This window comes from Mauremys mutica, chromosome 3 (assembly GCF_020497125.1).
Source record: "Mauremys mutica isolate MM-2020 ecotype Southern chromosome 3, ASM2049712v1, whole genome shotgun sequence".
NCBI lineage: Eukaryota > Metazoa > Chordata > Testudines > Geoemydidae > Mauremys > Mauremys mutica.
The window spans coordinates 3,312,466-3,331,777 of record NC_059074.1 but is presented as its reverse complement, the minus strand read 5'-3'; the positions used below and the strand labels follow the sequence as shown (position 1 = coordinate 3,331,777).

At 53.3% G+C, this 19,312-nt stretch overlaps 2 long non-coding RNA genes across 2 annotated transcripts; both read right to left on the bottom strand.

Moving 5' to 3' along the window:
* Positions 1-316: 316 nt before the first annotated feature.
* On the bottom strand, positions 317-924 carry LOC123367691. The gene is made up of 2 exons (XR_006578594.1): positions 884-924; positions 317-452 (listed from the first exon to the last, which is right to left on the bottom strand). It is a non-coding gene; the product is annotated as an uncharacterized LOC123367691 (long non-coding RNA).
* A 346-nt stretch (positions 925-1,270) lies between these two features.
* LOC123367692 lies at positions 1,271-13,638 on the bottom strand. The gene is made up of 3 exons (XR_006578595.1): positions 13,579-13,638; positions 12,976-13,058; positions 1,271-1,389 (listed from the first exon to the last, which is right to left on the bottom strand). It is a non-coding gene; the product is annotated as an uncharacterized LOC123367692 (long non-coding RNA).
* Between the last annotated feature and the right edge of the window lie 5,674 nt (positions 13,639-19,312).

Genomic DNA, 19,312 nt, shown 5'->3' with positions numbered 1-19,312 from the left:
TCACTGGTCCCTTCTGGCCTGGGGATCTGCCTGGCGCTATCTGTACCCAGGGCTGCTCTGACGCAAGTCACCAGGAGACCTTCCTCAAACACCTGCCTCTTCCGCGGGGCTGCCAAGCCCAGATTTCTCTGCCCGAGAGCATGGGGAGCTGGGGGTGGGGCCAATGGCTTCCCTGTCCCCCCTCCCCTAATGATCGCAGCAGGAGTCTAACCTGGGCCCCAGCTGAAGGGCTCCTCCTCTCCTAGCAGCCCGAGCAGCATGCTCTGCGCCCCACAGGCAGGGCTCTGCTGGCACCGCAGTGACACCGAGGCACCCGCACACGGGAGGTTCCAGCCCTTTATTTGTGTCTGCACAAAGCTACGGCGCGGTGCGATGTGGAGCCAGGCTGCGGGGCCTGGGGCGGCTGTCAGCTCTGCTTCTGGCCATGGCAGGCCCTGCTCAGGGCTCGGGCTCTGTCGGGGCAAACAAGAACAAACAGCTCAGGGTACAAGGGCAGTCGGGAGGGAGCCGGCGCTAATGCCACGGGGACCAGTCCCCGCCCCCTTACGCGGCTCGACTGCTGCATCTGAACGGCCCCCGGGCAGGCCTTGCAGCTCACAGGCCAGACGTCTGCCAGGGAAACCAGCTCCAGCCAGACCCACTGGGCCAATGCCCAGGCTCACTGGCCAGCTAGGGGAAACCTGCCCCCCCCCCCGGAGAGCACGATGCTCATGGGGAGATGTCACCAGCCACACGGTTCTAACGACCACGTGCCCAGCGGTGTCTGTGCCACCAGGGGCCGAGACCCCATCCCAGCTCCGAGCTCCCAGCGCTGTCTCCCAGGGGCTGCGGTGCCCAGGTGCCAGAGCCGCGGGGGCTGAGGGGGCTGAGGGCCGGGCGTTACCTGCGGGGTGGCCCCTCACTCCTGCAGAGAGGGGAGGAGCAGCAGAGCCATTCCTTTGCCCTGCTGCGGGCGGGGCGGGGCAGCCGCTCCCCATGCCCCGCGGCGGGCGGCGTCCGTTTGCCAGCTGCCTGCCTGGCGCTCGGGAGGGGAGCGGGACTCGCTGGGCGGGAAGGGGCCCGGCACGGGCAGGAGGACCCTGGTCGCCTACACGTGTGCTGGAGCAGCAGCACCACTGCAGCACATCCAGGTCCCCTACGTGGAGCTGCCCTGCAGGTTCTTCCCTTTGGAGCCGGAGGCGAGAGGGGGAGGTGGCCCTGGCCCGGCAGGGACCCACGCACCGGCCCGGTCGGCGTACACCCGCCACTCGGCTTGCTGGGTCCCCTCATGGCACAGGGGGCCGTCTGCATCGTCACCCAGCAGCTGGCGGAGGGCGCGGTGCCTGGGGGCTCGGCAAGCACGGCTTGGGGGGTCCCGGCACAGCTGGTCACGCGGCTGCTGCTTTGCACCTAGAACAGAACAGCAGAGAGGGCTTCTGAGGGGAGACGGGGCCGGAACGTAGCGGGGGCCACGGGCCCCGAACTGTGACCTCGCCCACCCGTACCGTCTGTGACGTTATTGATATAAATTGGGACCATATAGAACATGGGTTGCAACCAAGGTCCTGCAGTGGCACCAAATCTTAAGTAAAGGGGGTCATATAAGGTGTCTAAGACCAGGTTCTGGGTTGCTGGTTATGATTATGCTGTCTGTATGTCTGTGTATCATTTTGTAGTTGAAGTTATAAGTATTGGCTCTGTACTGTCTGTATTTTGTATTATGCTCTGCTTCTGGGAAAGATCCCAGACAAGCTGATGTTAGCCCTGCCTAGCTGGCTTGATGGCCCATTAAGGACCATCAGCTACACAATTGACCCATGGAGAGAAGGCAGACACGCCTTGTGACTCAGCAAAGTATGCAGAGACTTGTCCTTGTGACTGCAAACTCCATATTATTTTGCTGTAATCTTCCACAGTGAAGACAAAGGGATTCTTACACCTGGAAAAGTCTATATAAGGCTAATGCCTCATCTCCATCTTGTCTTCAATCCTGCTTCTGACCTCTGGAGGGACTTTGCTACAAACTGAAGCTTTACACAAGGGACTGAACGACCCATCCCAGCGGGGGATGTATTCCAGAGACTCAATTTGAAACTGCAGTTTACTCCATCACTGCTGCAAGCCTGAACTAAGAACTTTGCCATTACTGTATGTAATTGATTCCATTTAACCAATTCTACCTCTCATCTCTACCTTTTTCCCTTTGTAAATAAACCTTTAGATTTTAGATTCTAAAGGATTGGCAACAGCGTGATTTGGGGGTAAGATCTGATGTGTATATTGACCTGGGTCTGGGGCTTGGTCCTTTGGGATTGAGAGAACCTTTTTCTTTTATTGGGGTGTTGGTTTTCATAACCATTCATCCCCAGGACGAGTGCACTGGTGGTGATACTGGGAGACTGGAGTGTCTAAGGAAATTGCTTGTGTGACTTGTGGTTAGCCAGTGGGGTGAGACCAAAGTCCTTTTTGTCTGGCTGGTTTGGTTTGCCTTAGAGGTGGAAAAACCCCAGCCTAGGGCTGTGACTGCCCTGTTTAAGCAATTGGTCCTGATTTGGCACTCTCAGTTGGGTCCCGCCAGAATCGCTCAGTCACACCGTCCCAACCTCGACTCCCCACTCCTGCACTGCTCCTAGCCCCGAGGCCCTGCCCCATGCCTGCCCTCCTGTGACCCATTCCCCCCGAGGCCTCGCCCCCACACCAAGCTCTGCTCCTCCGCCACTGCTTCCCTCCAAGACCCTTCTTCTCTGCACCCCCTGCCTCCCGTTGCTCGCCCTTACAGCCAGCCACAAGTCAGAGGGCAGGGCCCCCCGGCCCCCTCATGCCAGTGCCCTGGCCCCAGGCCGCTCTGCGCTGCTGCTCCAGGACCTGGCATGCTGAGCTTGTGAGAGCCGGGGGCCTGATGAAACACTCTGCCAGCACCACGCCGGGCCCCCTCTCAAACGCTGCCAGCGCCGTGAACCCGGCCAGGGCATCGTGCCAGGGCTGTGAACCCGGCCGGTGCGCTGTCCCAGTACCAGAAAACCCAGACGGCACATCGTCCTGGTGCAAAGAACCCAGCCGGTGCCCCATCCGGCAGAAATGGGTCTCGCCAGTGTGCGGGATCCCAGGAAAACTCTCCAGCAAATGCCAGGGGCTGGCAGCACCTAGCAGCCTTGGCCTTGCAAGCCCTGGTACGATGCACAGCAATGGAGTGCCAGGGGCTACACCCCTAGCCAAGACAGAGCAGACGGGGTGACATGAAGACAAGATCTGCTGGGCAGTGGGCAGTGCCTCCTGCTGGCAAAGCTGCCCTGTTCTGCAGGCTCCTGGGAAGGGCCGGTAGCTCTCCCCCCGTCCCCCCCCCCGGCGATGCTCACCGTTAGCCTGCACAAAGCCCCGGAGGACATGGGGACAACCTGCCAGAGGGGACGGACAATCGGGCGTTTGCCTCCATCGCGGCAAAGGCCCCAGACGACGGTTCGTTAGCACCGTGTCAGCTTATCCCAGCCCCAGGCCGCGCCTTGGCTCCTGCTCCCATCCCCAGGGGCAGGCCAAGCCTGGGGGGCCTCGTGTGGGACCCCTGGGCCAGGCTGGAGGGCTTGGGAGAGGCCCTGAGATTCTGAGCCCGGGAGCTGTCGGGGAGCGTGAGGCAGGGCCTTACCTTCTCCCTCGGCCTCCGTCCCCCTCCGCCGGAGCCAGCTGACCAGCAGAGCCTGCGGGAGCCAAGGAAGCGGCAGAGTTACGAGGTACCCAGACTGAGGCCGGGCAGTGCCAGCCTCCCGCCCAGCCCAGCCCGGTGCCAGGGGTGCCCACGCTTCCCTCTGCCTCCTGCAGCTGGAGAACTCCAGGCTCCTTCGGCCATGCCCCGGGCTCCCCACCCGAGTGTCATTGGGACAATCCCGGGTCCCCCCCCACCCGACATCGGGGCATCGCCACACCAGAGTCACAGCAGGGCCCTGGGAGAAAGGCCAGGCTGTCCCCACAGCCTCCGCAGCCGCGCCCCACTGGAGCCAGCTCACCCTGAGCGTCTGGGGCGTTCTGCTGCCCCCAGACCCACACGCATGGGCCCCATCTGCCCCTGGAGCTGGCAGGGTGATTCCCAGCTCGGACAGACCGATTCACGCTACATCCCCTCCAGCTAGCGCGCTAAACCCAGAGCTGTAAGCGTGGTTTCCTGCACAGCGGCAGCGCAGGCTAGGACAGACCCGTCTGGATGCTGTGGGTACGGCCGGGGGCAGCCACATGCCAAGGGGTCCCTGGTTCGCCCAGCCCATGGCCATTCGCCAGGGAACACAGGCTGGAGGGACTGCCCCGGGCTCCCCTTTCTGTTGCCTGGGCACCAGGCTGCCCCTGGCACTCTCTCAGCCCCTTGAATCCAGGCTCCCCTGTTCTGGCACCAGCTGAGCTGCGGATTACAGACTGCTCAAGAAACCGAGGCTGTAGGAGCTGCCGCGTCGCCCCCGGGGCTCTGGGGACCCCGGCACCAGGAAGCCCAAGCAGGGCCGTGTGCTGGGACGTTAGTTTTGGGACTGGGGCTGGCTGAGCCGTTCAAGGCCCCGTTGTTTTGGGGAGCTGGGTGACCAACACAGACTCTGTAGCTGGCTGGGCACCCTGCCCGGAGCCGAAACGGCATCAGCCGCAGAGTAACCCGGGGGGGGGGGGGAGCAGGTTCCTCCTTTGCTGGCTGTGGGCCCTGGGTCTGACCCTTGCGGGGGGTGATTTCTGCCCCCGGTGTTCTGGGTCGAATGGGAACTAGGCCCTTGGGCTTTGCAATGTGCTCTGGCTTCCTCTTCTCTCCCTGTCTCCCCTGGTTCCCACCTCCGAGCCCAGCTCCCCAACTGATGTGGGATGGAGGCAGGACTCTGCCCTCCCGAGGCAGGATTCCCAGCGGCTGTCCACAGATCTGCTGTAGCTTCCCCCTTTCGTCCCCTACCCCCACCTTGCCTGCCCTCCCCCTGGCCGGCTGGGAGGCCAGGGACCCAGGAAAGCTTGTGGCTTTGGGGGGGAGCTGGCAGGGTTTGTTGGTCAGCTTCCCCGAGCACTGGCCAGAGCCGGCTCGGTGCCAGGGAACCACGAGGGAGAGCCCTGGCATTTCTAGCACTAACTGTCAGAGGGGGAGCCATGTTAGTCTGGATCTGTAAAAGCAGCAAAGAGTCTTGTGGCACCTGATAGACTAACAGGCGTTTGGGAGCATGAGCTTTCGTGGGTGAATACCCACTTCGTCGGATGCTTGTCTAGCACTAGCTGGTGGTCAGGGCAGTAAGGAGCAACCAATGAATGGCTATTCGCCAGGATGGGTAAGGAACGGTGTCCCTGGCCTCTGTTTGTCAGAGGGTGGAGATGGATGGCAGGAGAGAGATCACTTGGTGATTCCCTGTTCTGTTCATTCCCTCTGGGGCACCTGGCGTTGGCCACTGTCGGTAGACATGTTGCCAGCACAGAGTGCCCGAGGCAGCAACAGCGGTTCGTTGCCCGGTGTGCTTCGCTCCAATAAACACACCAAGGTGGAGAAGCAGACAAAGTTTATTTGAGATCTCAAAGCGGTGCCAGGAGACAGACACGTCTCAAATCAAGCACCCAGCTACAAGCAGCTTTTCTCTTTTTTATACATAACTTTAACTAAGCCTCTTCTATACCCCCCCCCCACTTCCCCTCTCCCCAGCTTTCATTCCCATGCAGCAAATACACTTTGCAGTAGCAATTACATTAAGCAGTTAAGTCATACTTGGCAAAACCAATCTAGCTCATTAGTAACTCTTCTGTGAACTGTTATCTTGTCTTACTTGCTTTGATCTGTTATTTTGCCCCTTAGCCAGGAGCAAGCAGGCCTCATTATTGCAGGCCTCATTATTACCTTCTGGTGCAGGTGTTGCAACTGATAACCATTCTCTGTTGCTGGCCTGTTAGGTCGATTAAAGTTCAAACATGGAAGCGCTTTGGTCAGACATGGAGTGACTTTAGTTCATTCAGGCCTACTACAGAAAGGCTTCATTGACACTGTGGTTTTCCACCCTCCTGAGTTACCTAGAGTCATGCCTAATGACACCAACAGCCCTGCCCCCACATAACTCCTTATCTCTCAGGCCCTTCTCCCCAATCTGCTGCCCCCAGCCCGCCCCTGCTCCCTGAGCCCCTGCCCTCCCCTCATCCCTTCTCCCCAAGGCTGTGCCTCCACCCTGCCCCTTCTCCCCAAGGCTCTGCCCCCCCCCCCGGGGGCCTGAATGTACATTAAAAAGAGCCTTGGTTAAATGATGCCCCCACATGCAGGTCTAGTACCCAGAAAAAGTGGACGATTGTGACCTAAACTTGATGTAAGCGGGGGATGGTCCCGCTATTGTGGGGAACTTTCCTGGCTTCTGCACGACCCTGGTGAAATGGGCTAGCGAAAGGATCTGAGTCCTCGCTCCCACTCCCTTTACCCAGAGGCCTCCCTGCCCTCGAGGACTCCCCTGCCACTCTGCTGTCTGGCAGAGTCCTCATGACCCCCACAAGGCTGGGCCCAGGATTCCTGGGGGGCTCGACCCCCCAACCCTGCAGTGGTCACCGGGGACAGGGGCGAGGGTGTCCCCACTCCGGGGTGCCCTCTCTCTGCTGGGGCACTCCCTGATCCACTGATAAATAAAGCAAATACACGTTATTTAATTAACAATTAATTTAAAAAAAGAAGGAAAAATGGGAAAGGTTAAAGGAAAACACGTCCCGCTGCTCTGTGGCAGGGACCATCACCACCAGTGTCTCTGGGATGTCAGGGCACTTCCCAGCCTGCTCCATGTAGGTCCCAGGCCCCTGCCCAGGCCCTGGCTGTGCTGCAGGGATGCTGCGGGTCGGACACTTGCTCTGGGGGTGGCCACACGCTCTCAGGCTCTGGGTGGCAGGACCCTTCCCCCAGGGTCCCCCCGCCCTGTCAGGGTTACAATCCCCCCCAGTCTGGCCTGCAGGGCCCCTTGGCTGGGGCGTCTCCCTGTGTTGGGCCCACGGCCCCCCTCGCTCTCCCCAGCTGCTCACCACACCCGGCTCCGGACGGCTCCAGCTCCAGCTCCGGCCCTGGCTCCGGCTCCGGCCCCAACTCCAGCCCCGGCTCCAGCTCCAGCCGCAGCTCCGGCCCCAGCCCTGGCCCTAGCTCCAGCCCTGGCTCCAGCTCCGGCTCCTGCCCCAGCCCTGGCCCTAGCTCCAGCCCTGGCTCCAGCCCCGGCTCCAGCTCCGGCTCCAGCCCTGGCCCTGGCTCCAGCCCCGGCTCCAGCCCTGGCCCTGGCTCCAGCCCCGGCTCCAGCTCCGGCTCCAGCTCCGGCTCCAGCCCTGGCCCTGGCTCCAGCCCCGGCTCCAGCTCCGGCCCCAGCCCTGGCCCTAGCTCCAGCCCTGGCTCCAGCTCCGGCTCCGGCTCCGCCCCCAGCCCCGGCTCCAGCCCCGGCTCCGGCCCCTGCTCCGGCCCCAGCCCTGGCCCTGGCTCCAGCTCCGGCTCCGGCCCCAGCTCCACTCTGCCTCAGCACGGCTGCTGCTGCTGCTCCCTGGGCTGCTTCCCTGGCCCCCCTGGCTCTGGGGCTGCAGCTCTGCTCCCAGCGGCTCAGCCTGGGCCCCTGCTCTCTCCTTAGCTCGGCCCCACTCCTCTGACCCAGGCAATTCCAGCTCACATGGGACCCCCCTGCCCTCCCGACTCCCTGATTAGCTGCCCGCCCTGTCAATCAGGCTGACCTGGAGCATTGGCCTCTCCCCATTGCCCCTGGGGACTGTCAGTCTCAGGCTCCTGATTTCCCATCGACCCCTCCCCTTTTAGTGCTGGGCGCTAGCAACCAGCCCCCACACTGACGGTCAGGAAGGGGGCACAGTCCCCTGCCACTGCCGAGAAATGCTGTGCTGAGCTTTCCATTGCCGGCTGTGCCCAGAGCACAGTGTCCTGCCAGCGCCTGGCGGGTTGTGTCAGGCAGACTTGTGGGGTCCCCAGGAAGGGGGACCTGCAGGCCCTGGCTGCCTGTCTCTCTCTCACAGACACACACACGCTACACAAGGCAGGCTGGGCAGCCGCAGACATGTGCCCTCAAGCGACCTGGGTCTAGGCTCTGCTACTGACGTGCTGTGTTGTCTTGGCCCAGTCACCTAAACTCCCAGGGGAACATTTTCAAAAGCACCTAACTGATTTAGGCGCCCAAGCTCTGTGCCAATGGGATTTAGGCCCCCCTCCGGGGGAGGGCACTTATTCTTGACATTTTTACCCCTTGCCTCTTAGTCTCCCTGTTGTTAAAAGGGGGCGGATGGCCCTGGTCCCCCTTTGTAAAGCACTTTGAGACCTGGGGATGAAAAGTGCTATCCATAGACCATGGTTAGGTTTTGAAAGGTATTTAGGTGCCTAACTCCCATTGAAATCAGCGTTAGCACCTAAATACCTTAAAAAACCTGCCCCTGGGTGTTCAGAACGAGTACACTACAAAGTAAAACCAAATTCCACACCCGGTGCGGACGCTGGGATTGGCCTCTTCCAGAAGGAGATTCTATCTATGCAGGGGCTGGCTCTGGTCAGACCAGCAGTACCTGGCCAATGGCTGTTAAATACAGCTCCATTTCTGATGTGGACAAACCCACAGACATGCTGGCCGGACAATGCTCCTCAGCTCATTCCTTCAGCATGGCTTCTGATCTTTTTGGATCATTAACTCCAGAATTTTTTCTCTCTATTATCCACCAGCTTACCGAGCTCGCTGAATAATTTGCAAATGTGGTCGTTAAATAACTTATCCGCTATTGTTTTCCAACAACATATTTGGCTAACACTTATCCACCACTCCCCCAGCTCTGCCAGGAAGGAAAGGCGATAGAAGTGACACATTAGCAGGAAAAATATTCCACACCCCAGGGCGATGGGGATTTTCTCTGTGTGCCCAAGAAATCCCACTCTACATCAGATCTTCTCTGGCTGGATCAGCACTCATTCAAACACCCACACAACTGCTGCACACAACTGCTTCTGCTCATACTACTAAAGACCCTGATTTTTTCCCCAGAAAGCAGGAGAGAATTCGATTTTTTTATATAATTTTGATGAATAATATTGATGTTTATTTTAGAGCATTTCCCCCCATTTTTATCTATTTAAATGTTCACACTTGCAGGGAATTATAGGGGTGGGGGTCAGACAATGGGGGGTTCAGACAGTTATTGAATGGCAGACATTGAGGTTCCAAACGCGAAAGCTTTATAGCTGTTAAAAATCAAATTGTCACCATCACAGGTCAAAATAGACCATGTCAATATCTTTCACTGAATCTCTCCTATGTTCTCCAGCAGCATTTTTCTTACTTTGAGTCATAGAATCATAGAATCACAGGGTTGGACGGGACCTCAGGAGGTCATCTAGTCCAACCCCCTGCTCAAAGCAGGACCAAACCCAACTAAATCATCCCAGCCAGGGCTTTGTCAAGCCTGACCTTAAAAACCTCTAAGGAAGGAGATTCCACCACCTCCCTAGGGAACCCATTCCAGTGCTTCACCACCCTCCTAGTGAAACAGTTTTTCCTAATGTCCAACCTAAACCTCCCCCTCTGCAACTTGAGACCATTACTCCTTGTTCTGTCATCTTCTACCACTGAGAACAGTCTAGATCCATCCTCTTTGGAACCCCCTTTCAGGTAGTTGAAAGCAGCTATCAAATCCTCCCTCATTCTTCTCTTCTGCAGACTAAACAATCCCATAATCTCAGCCTCTCCTCATAAGTCATGTGCTCCAGCCCCCTAATCATTTTTGTTGCCCTCCGCTGCACTCTCTCCAATTTATCCACATCCTTCTTGTAGTGTGGGGCCCAAAACTGGACACAGTACTCCAAATGAGGCCTCACCAGTGCTGAGTAGAGGGGAATGATCACATCCCTTGATCTGCTGGAAATGCCCCTACTTATTGTTGAGATGAGTTCCTGTCTGCATCCTGTAAAACTTGCCCATACCGATATTGCCCTGGCCTCTTCTTTTGTCATTCAGTGTTGAACGCATTCTAAACCAATATGCATTTCCTCACCTTTTGGGGGCGAAGCCAGACTTTAAGGCACCTGCTCCCCTACATGGTGTAAACTTTGCTTGTGCCAATCAGAAACGAACACAAACAGGTTTTGGGCCCCGTCCCCTATGACACTTCTATGATGTCATAGTGGGTACTTTATGGCCTGCCTGCCATGTGCAGGCAGGGAGAGGAGAAAGAAAACGAATCCTGTGTATACCCGTGTATTCTGTGTATACCCGTGTATCCTGTGTATACCCGTGTGTCCTGTGTATACCTGTAACCGAGCCTGATCACCTCGAAGCCTCTCTCTCAGCTCACGTGTTTCAAATAGAGCTTCTACGTTTGCCGGTCGTTATGCGTTGGTTTGTATTTGTAAGTATCAGTTATTACTAAATGCTGCATCTTTGTTTATAAATATTGTTAGTAGATATTTTAGTCATTGTGTGTTTTAAGTTTCATTAACTCTATTAGCTAATCATACGCTGCTCCCTTACCCCTTGTAATTATCCCCAATAAAACTTTTAAATTGATTAAGTTTAGTGTGTGTGTGTGTGTCTGCAGTTTGCATCGTGACCCACACTCTCCTTGCATCCCTTACCAATATAGTCTGTTGCCACGTGCAGCCTGGTAAATAACAGGCCTGCATTTTTCTTTCGCCCCTGCGAGTCCGTGGCAATCCACACTTATACAGTCCAATATGCCGTTAGCCTTCTTGGCAACAAGGGCACACTGTTGACTCATATTCAGCTTTTCGTCCACCGTAACCCCTAGGTCCTTTTCTGCAGAACTGCTGCCCAGCCATTCGGTCCCTAGTCTGTAGCAGTACTTGGGATTCTTCCGTCCTAAGTGCAGGACTCTGCACTTGTCCTTGTTGAACCTCATCATATTTCTTTTGGCCCAATCCTCTAATTTGTCTAGGTCCCTCTGTATCCTGTCCCTACCCTCCAGCGTATCAACCACTCCTCCCAGTTTAGTGTCATCTGCAAACTTGCTGAGGATGCAGTCCACACCATCCTCCAGATCGTTAATGAAGATATTGAATAAAACCGGCCCCAGCACCGACCCTTGGGGCACTCCACTTGATACCGGCTGCCAACTAGACATGGAACCATTGATCACTACCCGTTGAGCCCGACCATCTAGCCAGTTTTCTATCCACCTTACCGTCCATTCATCCAGCCCAGACTTCTTTAACTTGCTGGCAAGAATACTGTGGGAGACTGTATCAAAAGCTTTGCTAAAGTCCAGAAATAGCACATCCACTGCTTTCCCCTCATCCACAGAGCCGGTTATCTCATCATAGAAGGCAATTAGGTTAGTCAGGCATGACTTGCCCTTGGTGAATCCATGCTGACTGTTCCTGATCACTTTCCCCTCCTTTAAGTGGTTCAGAATTGATTCCTTGAGGACCTGCTCCACGATTTTTCCAGGGACTGAGGTGAGACTGACTGGCCTGTAGTTCCCTGGATCCTCCTTCTTCCCTTTTTTAAAGATGGGCACTACATTAGCTTTTTTCCAGTCATCCGGGACCTCCCCCGACCGCCATGATTTTTCAAAGATAATGGCCAATGGCTCTGCAATCTCATCGGCCAACTCCTTTAGCACCCTCGGATGCAGCGCATCCGGCCCCATGGACTTGTGCTCGTCCAGCTTTTCTAAATAGTCCCGAACTACTTCTTTCTCCACAGAGAGCTGGTCACCTCCTCCCCATACCGTGCTGCAGAGTGCAGCTGTCTGGGAGCTGACCTTGTCTGTGAAGACAGAGGCAAAAAAAGCATTGAGTACACTAGCTTTCTCCACATCCTCTGTCACTAGGTTCCCTCCCTCATTCAGCAAGGGGCCCACACTTTCCTTGACTTTCTTCTTGTTGCTAACATACCTGAAGAAACCCTTCTTGTTACTCCTAACATCTCCGGCTAACTGCAACTCCAAGTGTGATTTGGCCTTCCTGATTTCACTCCTGCATGCCTGAGCAATACTTTTATACTCCTCCCTGGTCATTTGTCCAATCTTCCACTACTTGCAAGCTGCTTTTTTGTGTTTAAGATGAGCAAGGATTTCACTGTTGAGCCAAGCTGGTCGCCTGCCATATTTACTTTTCTTCCTACACATCGGGATGGTTTGTTCCTGCAACCTCAATAAGGTTTCTTTAAAATACAGCCAGCTTTCCTCGACTCCTTTCCCCGTCATGTTATTCTCCCAGGGGACCTTGCCCATCAGTTCCCTGAGGGAGTCGAAGTCTGCTTTTCTGAAGTCCAGGGTCTCTGTTCTACTGCTCTCCTTTCTTCCTTGTGTCAGGATCCCGAACTCGACCATCTCATGGTCACTGCCTCCCAGGTTCCCAGCCACTATTGCTTCCTCTACTATTTCTTCCCTGTTTGTGAGCAGCAGGTCAAGAAGAGCTTTTCCCCTAGTTGGTTCCTCCAGCACTTGCACCAGGAAATTGTCCCCTACACTTTCCAGAAACTTCCTGGATTGTCTGTGCACTGCTGTATTGCTCTCCCAGCAGATATCGGGGTGATTAAAGTCACCCATGAGAACCAGGGCCTGTGATCTAGCAACATAGTTGCTGGAAGAAAGCTTCATCCACCTCTTCCCAGGGGGAGGGATAGCTCAGTGGTTTGAGCATTGGCCTGCTAAACCCAAGGCTGTGAGTTCAATCCTTAAGGAGGCCACTTAGGGATCTGGGGCAAAAATTGGTCCTGCTAGTGAAGGCAGGGGGCTGGACTTGATGACCTTTCAAGGTCCCTTCCAGCTCTAGGAGATTGGTATTGGCAATTTTATATATATAATCAAATCAAGAGGTCACAAATGTGTTGCAAACAGAACAGTTTGTACTATATAATTTCAGTATTATGACCCTCCAGAGTGCAAAAATCTTGAGTCAGGTACCATAAAAATCAAGAGATTGGTTCCAAAACCATGATTTAAAAAAAATTTGAATTCTGTTTATTCACCTTCTGGGTTTTCAATCTTTAGGATGCACTTGGGTCACATTTTTTCTTTTCTGAACAACCATGAATGCCAGAAACTTACTTATTGTTGTCATGGAAGCTGAGAGTCTCATATAATCACGTTACTCCAGCAGCTGAGGCTTTGCATCAAATGTCGCCAATCTCCTGATAAAATGCAAGCATGGGCAATGTTGTGTGAATGTGTACAGTAAATGGAGATATCCTTAGTCATACTGAGCAGAGAATTGCTTAATCAGATTTTCTTCTGAAAATTCTCCTCTCCCTGTCTCTAAATTGAACAGTGCCAGGGTGGCAGATGGTGGCACATAAGAATGGCCATATTGGGTCAGACCAAAGGTCCATCTAGCTCAGTATCTTATCTTCTGACATTGGCCGGTGGATGTTGACGGACTGACACGCGGTCTGGGGACCAGTCCCATCCAGAGCCTCACAGCGCTTGCCTGATTCACTGTGGTGTTACTCCAATTTAATGCCATTCTCCAAGGGCTTATGCTGGTGAATGCCCTTCAGAAGGATGTTATCAATGAAAGAGAAGTCAGAAAAAAGCCTCAAGACTGATTCAAAGGTTAGAAACCCTGCCGCCTAGTGAGAGACTCAGGAGCTCAATCTCTTTTGCTTAATGAAGAGAAGGTTACGAGGTGACTCAGTCACAGTCTCTAAGTACCTTCATGGGGTGCTGGGGAGGGGCTGCAGGGAGCCAGGGTCTTGCCCACCTCTGATGCCTGCAGTCCCTTTGTGATGTCAGGACCCGCCTGGTCCTGGCCCTTTATGATGCGTCCCTGGACCAAACAGCCCCTCAGGCGAGATCCAGCCACAGCAGCAGCAGGGAGTGTAGCGTCTCCACCCCCAGCGCACGTCCAGACCGTCCTTCCCAGCATGTTTGACGCGGGAGTGGGGATCATGCAGAGCTGGTTCTGTGCCTGCTGGGACAGCTCCTGGGTGTTGTACACCTGCGTCCTTCTGGTCCCGGTCGTCTGGGTGGCCATGGCGACTCAGCACAGCTTCTCCTGGAGGAACAGGATGGTAGGAGGACCCTCCCCAACCCCCCCAGCCCCAAGCCGTCCTGCGCTTGCCTGGACACAGCCCCATGGAAGGGCCCCTGTTCTGACCAGGCCCTGTTGGGCTGACGGGGCACATCCACAGAGAGAGACAGGGCCACAGACAGAGCTCGTGGCTCCAGTCATTGGTTGTTCCTTACTGCCCTGACCACCGGCTAGTGCTCGAAATGCCAGGGCTCTCCCTCGTGATCCCAGGGTTCCCGGCACCCCTGGCACTAAGCCGGCTCTGGCCAGTTATTTCCCTCCGCTGGGGGAAGCTGAACAAACCCTCCCAGCTCCCGCCCAAAGCCACAAGCTTTCCGGGTCCCTGGCCTCCCAGCCGGCCAGGGAGAGGGCAGGCAAGAGGTGTGGGGAGAAAGGGGGAATCCAGGACAGATCTTTGGGTTTGGTCAGTTGGGGTTCCTCAAACCCCAATGGTATTGAGCCAAAGGTCTGGCATAGCAAAAATGATTGTAAATGGACACTCGCAATGAATTTGTTGTTATTGCTAATGGTAATTTTTGTATCTAATGTGCTGCTATTACCAAGAACTGTAAAAATGAACAATGTGCCTAATCTTTTGGCAAGAGATTATAAAAGGCTGATGCCTCAACTCCATCTAAACATAGCACTGATGACCGATCCCTGCTGTGGATGTACTCCAGAGACTTGATTTGAACCTCCAGTTCAGTTCAGCCAGCCCCAGAGAGAGACAGCCATATTGGAAGGGCGCTGAAAATCTCTTCCCCGAGGGCTGATGTTCGCAGGCCTGCTTTGGCTACCTGCAGCAAGCAGATAACTGCCAGGAGAAGGATCCCAGCCTATTCAAAGAACAGAGTGCTTGCTGCTTGGTCAGCTCAGGAGGGCCTGAGGACATAAATGCCAAATAAGCAGTGCATGCTTTCAATGCATAGGATTAGCGGCCCGTGTACCTTTCAGTACTGAAGAAATCTGTATGTTAGAGACTGTTGTTTTTCTTTGACTGGTATGTGCTGTATTGCTGTAATGATAAGAGCATGTTTCGATTTATGAGGCGTCTTAGTTAACCCACAGATTGTCGTCTTATCAACAGAAGGATTTTTTTTTGTTTAGTCTGAGCAGCTTTACTACACTGTGGTGTCTTTCCTCCACATCGGAGCACCTCAGGCTACTGGCATCCCCAACTGTCCCAATTTGCATATTTGTAGTGGTCTCCACAGGTGGGAGTTCCGCTGTCAGAACAGACTGAACCTGCTCCCTGTCCCTGCAATACAATGGAATTATTACGGGTACGGGTGTAATCAAAGTTTGGTGGGTTACACTCAGGCCAGGCCCTTGTCTCTGGCTCTTTAACGGAGCCCTGACTCTGCTCTCCCAGGAGCCCCTCTCTGCCTGAACACCGGTTGCTCTCACAGGCCCAGCTCACTAGGTGACATCTACCCTGTCTTTCCATCCAGACTCCATGGAAGACTGGAGAACTGAGCAGGATTATGACATCACAGGTATCAAGGAGGCTGAACAGCTGTAACATAAGAATGGCCACGCTGGGTCAGACCAAAGGTCCATCTAGCCCAGTATCCGGTCTTCCGACAGTGGCCAAGGCCAGGTGTTTCAGAGGGAATGACCAGAACAGGGAATCATCAAGTGATCCATCCCCTGTCATCCATTTCCAATTTCTGGTAAACAAAACCTAGAGACCCTCAGAGCATGGTGGGGCATCCCTGCCCATCTTGGCTAATAGCCATTGATGGACCTATCTTTCATGAAATGATCTAGTTCTTTTTTGAATCCTCTTATAGTCTTGGCCTTCCCAACATTCTTTGGCAAGGAGTTGCCTGTGCATTGTGTGAAGAAATACTTCCTTTTGTTTCTTTTCCACCTGCTGCCTATTCATTGCATGTGGTGACCCCTAGTTCTTCTGTTCTGAGAAGGAGTAAATAACACTTCCTTATTTACTGTCTCCACACAAATCATGATTTTGTAGACCTCTATCATATCCCCTGTAGTTGTCTTTTCTAAGATGAAAAGTCCCAGTCTTATTAATCTCTCCTCCTATGCAAGCTGTTCCACACCCCAATCATTTTTGTTGCCCTTTTCTGAACCTTTTCCAATTCCAAGATATCGTTTTTGAGATGGGGAGACCACATCTGCACGCAGTATTCCTACGCTTTGTTTTCTATGGTTCAGCCAGTTACTGATCCATGAGAGGACCATTCCTCTGATCCCAGTACAGCTTACTTTGCTTAAGAGCCTTTGCTGAGGGACCTTGTCAAAGGCTTTCTGAAAATCCCAGTATGTCAGTGCACTGCAAGGCCTTCAGTGGCTTTTAAACTTTCCCATGGGGACATCGGAGACATGGTCCAGTTAACTTGTGTTCAGGCCTAACAAGAACTCAGATGCAACCTGCTGTGAGAAACTCTTTTTAATAAGGATGCCCCTGTACCAGCGCAGACCACAGGTCAAAATGTGTAACTTCAATAACAATGGTATTGGAAGAGCCCAAAATAACCGCTACAGGAATGTATTGACTATGACCCCTTACTTCAGATGCACTGTGGCCTAGTGGGTAGAGCACTAGATGGAACTCAGGAGACTTAAGTGCTAGTCCTGGCTCTGCTATTGTCTTCCTGGGTGACCTTAGGCAAGTCACTTCTCTTCTCCGTGTCTCAGTTTCCCATCTCGAAAAGGGGGCTAATGCTACAGACCTCCTTTGTAACGTGCTTTGAGATCTACTGATTGAACATGTTAGATAAGAGGTAGGGCTCTTTATTATCTTATGATATAGGGTGCTTTTCTTAAAGTGCCCACTGCTGGAGTCAAGTGATTTATCTGAGAATCTCTGCTCTTTATTTTATTGTATTTGTTAGCCAATTTTAAGCCCTCGTGGTTGCGAAGAGAAGCTGGAGAACATGAATTGAGTGCTCCCTAGAGGCTCAGATACCAGAAGGCAAATGAAGAGGTCCCCAGATGAATGTTTTTTGAAGATCTCATTATTTTGAAGCCAATCTCATGATTTTGGTGGGGCCCAGCTCATGGTGCTGGAATGCTTGGGCTGGCGATACCGTGAACGTTTTTCTGCACTGGTAGCACTAGAGAATCACTTCAGGGCTGCTTCTCACTTCCGGCTGGGAGATTCTGCCTCAGTCACAGGGGTTTTAGGAGTTCCCACAAGTAGGGAAAAAATGTCCCTTGCCTAAGGGCTGGAGAGTCATAGAGCTCGGAAAAGACCCAGGGTTTTCCTGGGAAACCTGATGCCCTCTCTCCTGCCTTATTCTGAGCTCAGCCCACTTGGGCGGTTGCCCCAGCCCATCTCCTGATCTAAGTACAGCATTGACACCTCACAGACTAGAGGGAGATTGCAGGAGGGCAGCCCCATTGTGACCTAGAGATGACATCAGCGCCTGCCTGATGCCAGAGCAGCAACCTGCCCTCAGGTGTAGCCTGGGTACTTGGTGCTGCTTTGAGAGTGTCTGTGTTGAGAGTGTCTTAGTGCCTGAGCCCGGGGAAATGAGTTCACTCCTCCTCTGTCTGCTCTTTGCTGTCTTTTATGCTGTGCTGAGGCTCGCCAGATCTGAGGTAAGTGAGACTCCTAGAGGGATAGAAAGGCTGGATTGATGCCAGCTGAATGCAGGAACCAAACATAAGTATTTTTCAATTAGCAGGCTCGGATCATCTCCACCCAAGAGTCCTCAAAGAGCTGGCTCAGGAGGTTATTGGCCCACTGACATTAATTTTAGAACAAATTTAGGATTCCTGAGGGAATTCCAGAAGGCTGGAAGTGTGCTAATGTTTTGTCAATATTCAAAAAGCTACGGGAGGTTGGCCTGGCTTCTTATAGGCCAATTAGCCTGAAATAATGGACAAACTGATATGGGATTCAGTCAATAAAGTATTAAAGGACGGGAATATATTTAAAGCAGGTTAACAATGTTTTATGGAAAATGGGCCATGTCAAACATAGATGTGACAAACTTAGACTTGTGGAAGGTGTTGTTTTTCATAGATTCCAAGGCAAGATGGGCCCATTGGGATCTTCTAGTCTGACCCTCCTGTCTAACGCAGGCCAAAGAACTTCCACACAATCATGCCTACTGCATACCTTTTATTAAAATGTCCAATCTTGATTTAAAAAATTGCCAGTGATGGAGAATCAATCCACCATGACCTTGGTCAATTGTTCCAATGGTTAATTCCTCTCACTGTTAAAAATGGACGCCTTCTTTCCAGTCTGAATGTGTCTAGTTTCAACTTCCAGCCATTGGACCATGTGAGACCTTTCTCTGCTAGATTGAAGAGCCCATTTGTAATGGTTTCTTCCCCGGGTAGGTATTTATAGACTTCTCCTCAAACCACCCTTAACCTCTTTAAGCGACATTGACTGAGCTCCTAGGGGCTGTCACTACAAGGCATGTTTTCTAATCCTTTAATCATTCTTATGGCTCTTCTCTGAACCCTCTGCAATTTATCAACATCCTTCCTGAATGTTAGACACCAGAACTGGACACAGGATTCCAGCAGTGGTTGCACCAGTGCTAAATACAGAGGTAAAATAACCTCTCTCCTCCAACTTGAGATTCTCCTGTTTATGCAGCCAAGTACCGCAGGACATTTGGATTAAAAATTAGCACTCTATAATATCAATGGAGCACAGGTTAAACGGATCGAGAACAGGCTAATGGCGAACTGACAGATCTCAAAAAGTAATTGTCAAAGGGCTCATCGAATGTGGGTGTTTCTAGTGGGGCTCTGCAGGGATCAGTACTAGGTCTGAGGCTATTCAAATACAAAATTGCTGCTGATAAAAAATGTGCTGATGACACGAAGATTGGCAGAATGGTAAATAACGAGGAGGACAGGGCAGTCATACAGACACTTCTGGAGAGTTGGTTTGGCAAATGGGGCCCATTCAAACAAAATGCATTTTCACACAGCCCAACACAGAGTTATACATCTGGGAACAAGGAGGCCTAGTCAGCTTTGGATTTCACGATCTTTAGTTTTGTATCATCTGCAAATCTGGCCACTTCACTGTTTCCCCCCTTTCCTAGATCATGTATGCATACGTTGAACAACTCTGGTCCCAGTACAGATCCTTGGGGGACCTTGCTATTTATCTCTCTTCATAAACTCACCATTGATTCCTACCTTTGGTTTCCTATCTTTAAACCAGTTACTGGTCCATGTGAAGACCTTCCCTCTTATCCCATGACAACTTATTTTGCTTAAGAACCTTTGGGGAAGGATCTTGTTAAAGGCTTTCTGAAAGTTCAGGTACACGATCTCCACTGGATTGCCCTTGTCCACATGATTCTTCAGGGCCGCCCAGAGGATTCCGGGGGCCCGGGGTCTTCGGCGGCGGCCCCCGCTTCGGCGGTAAGTCGG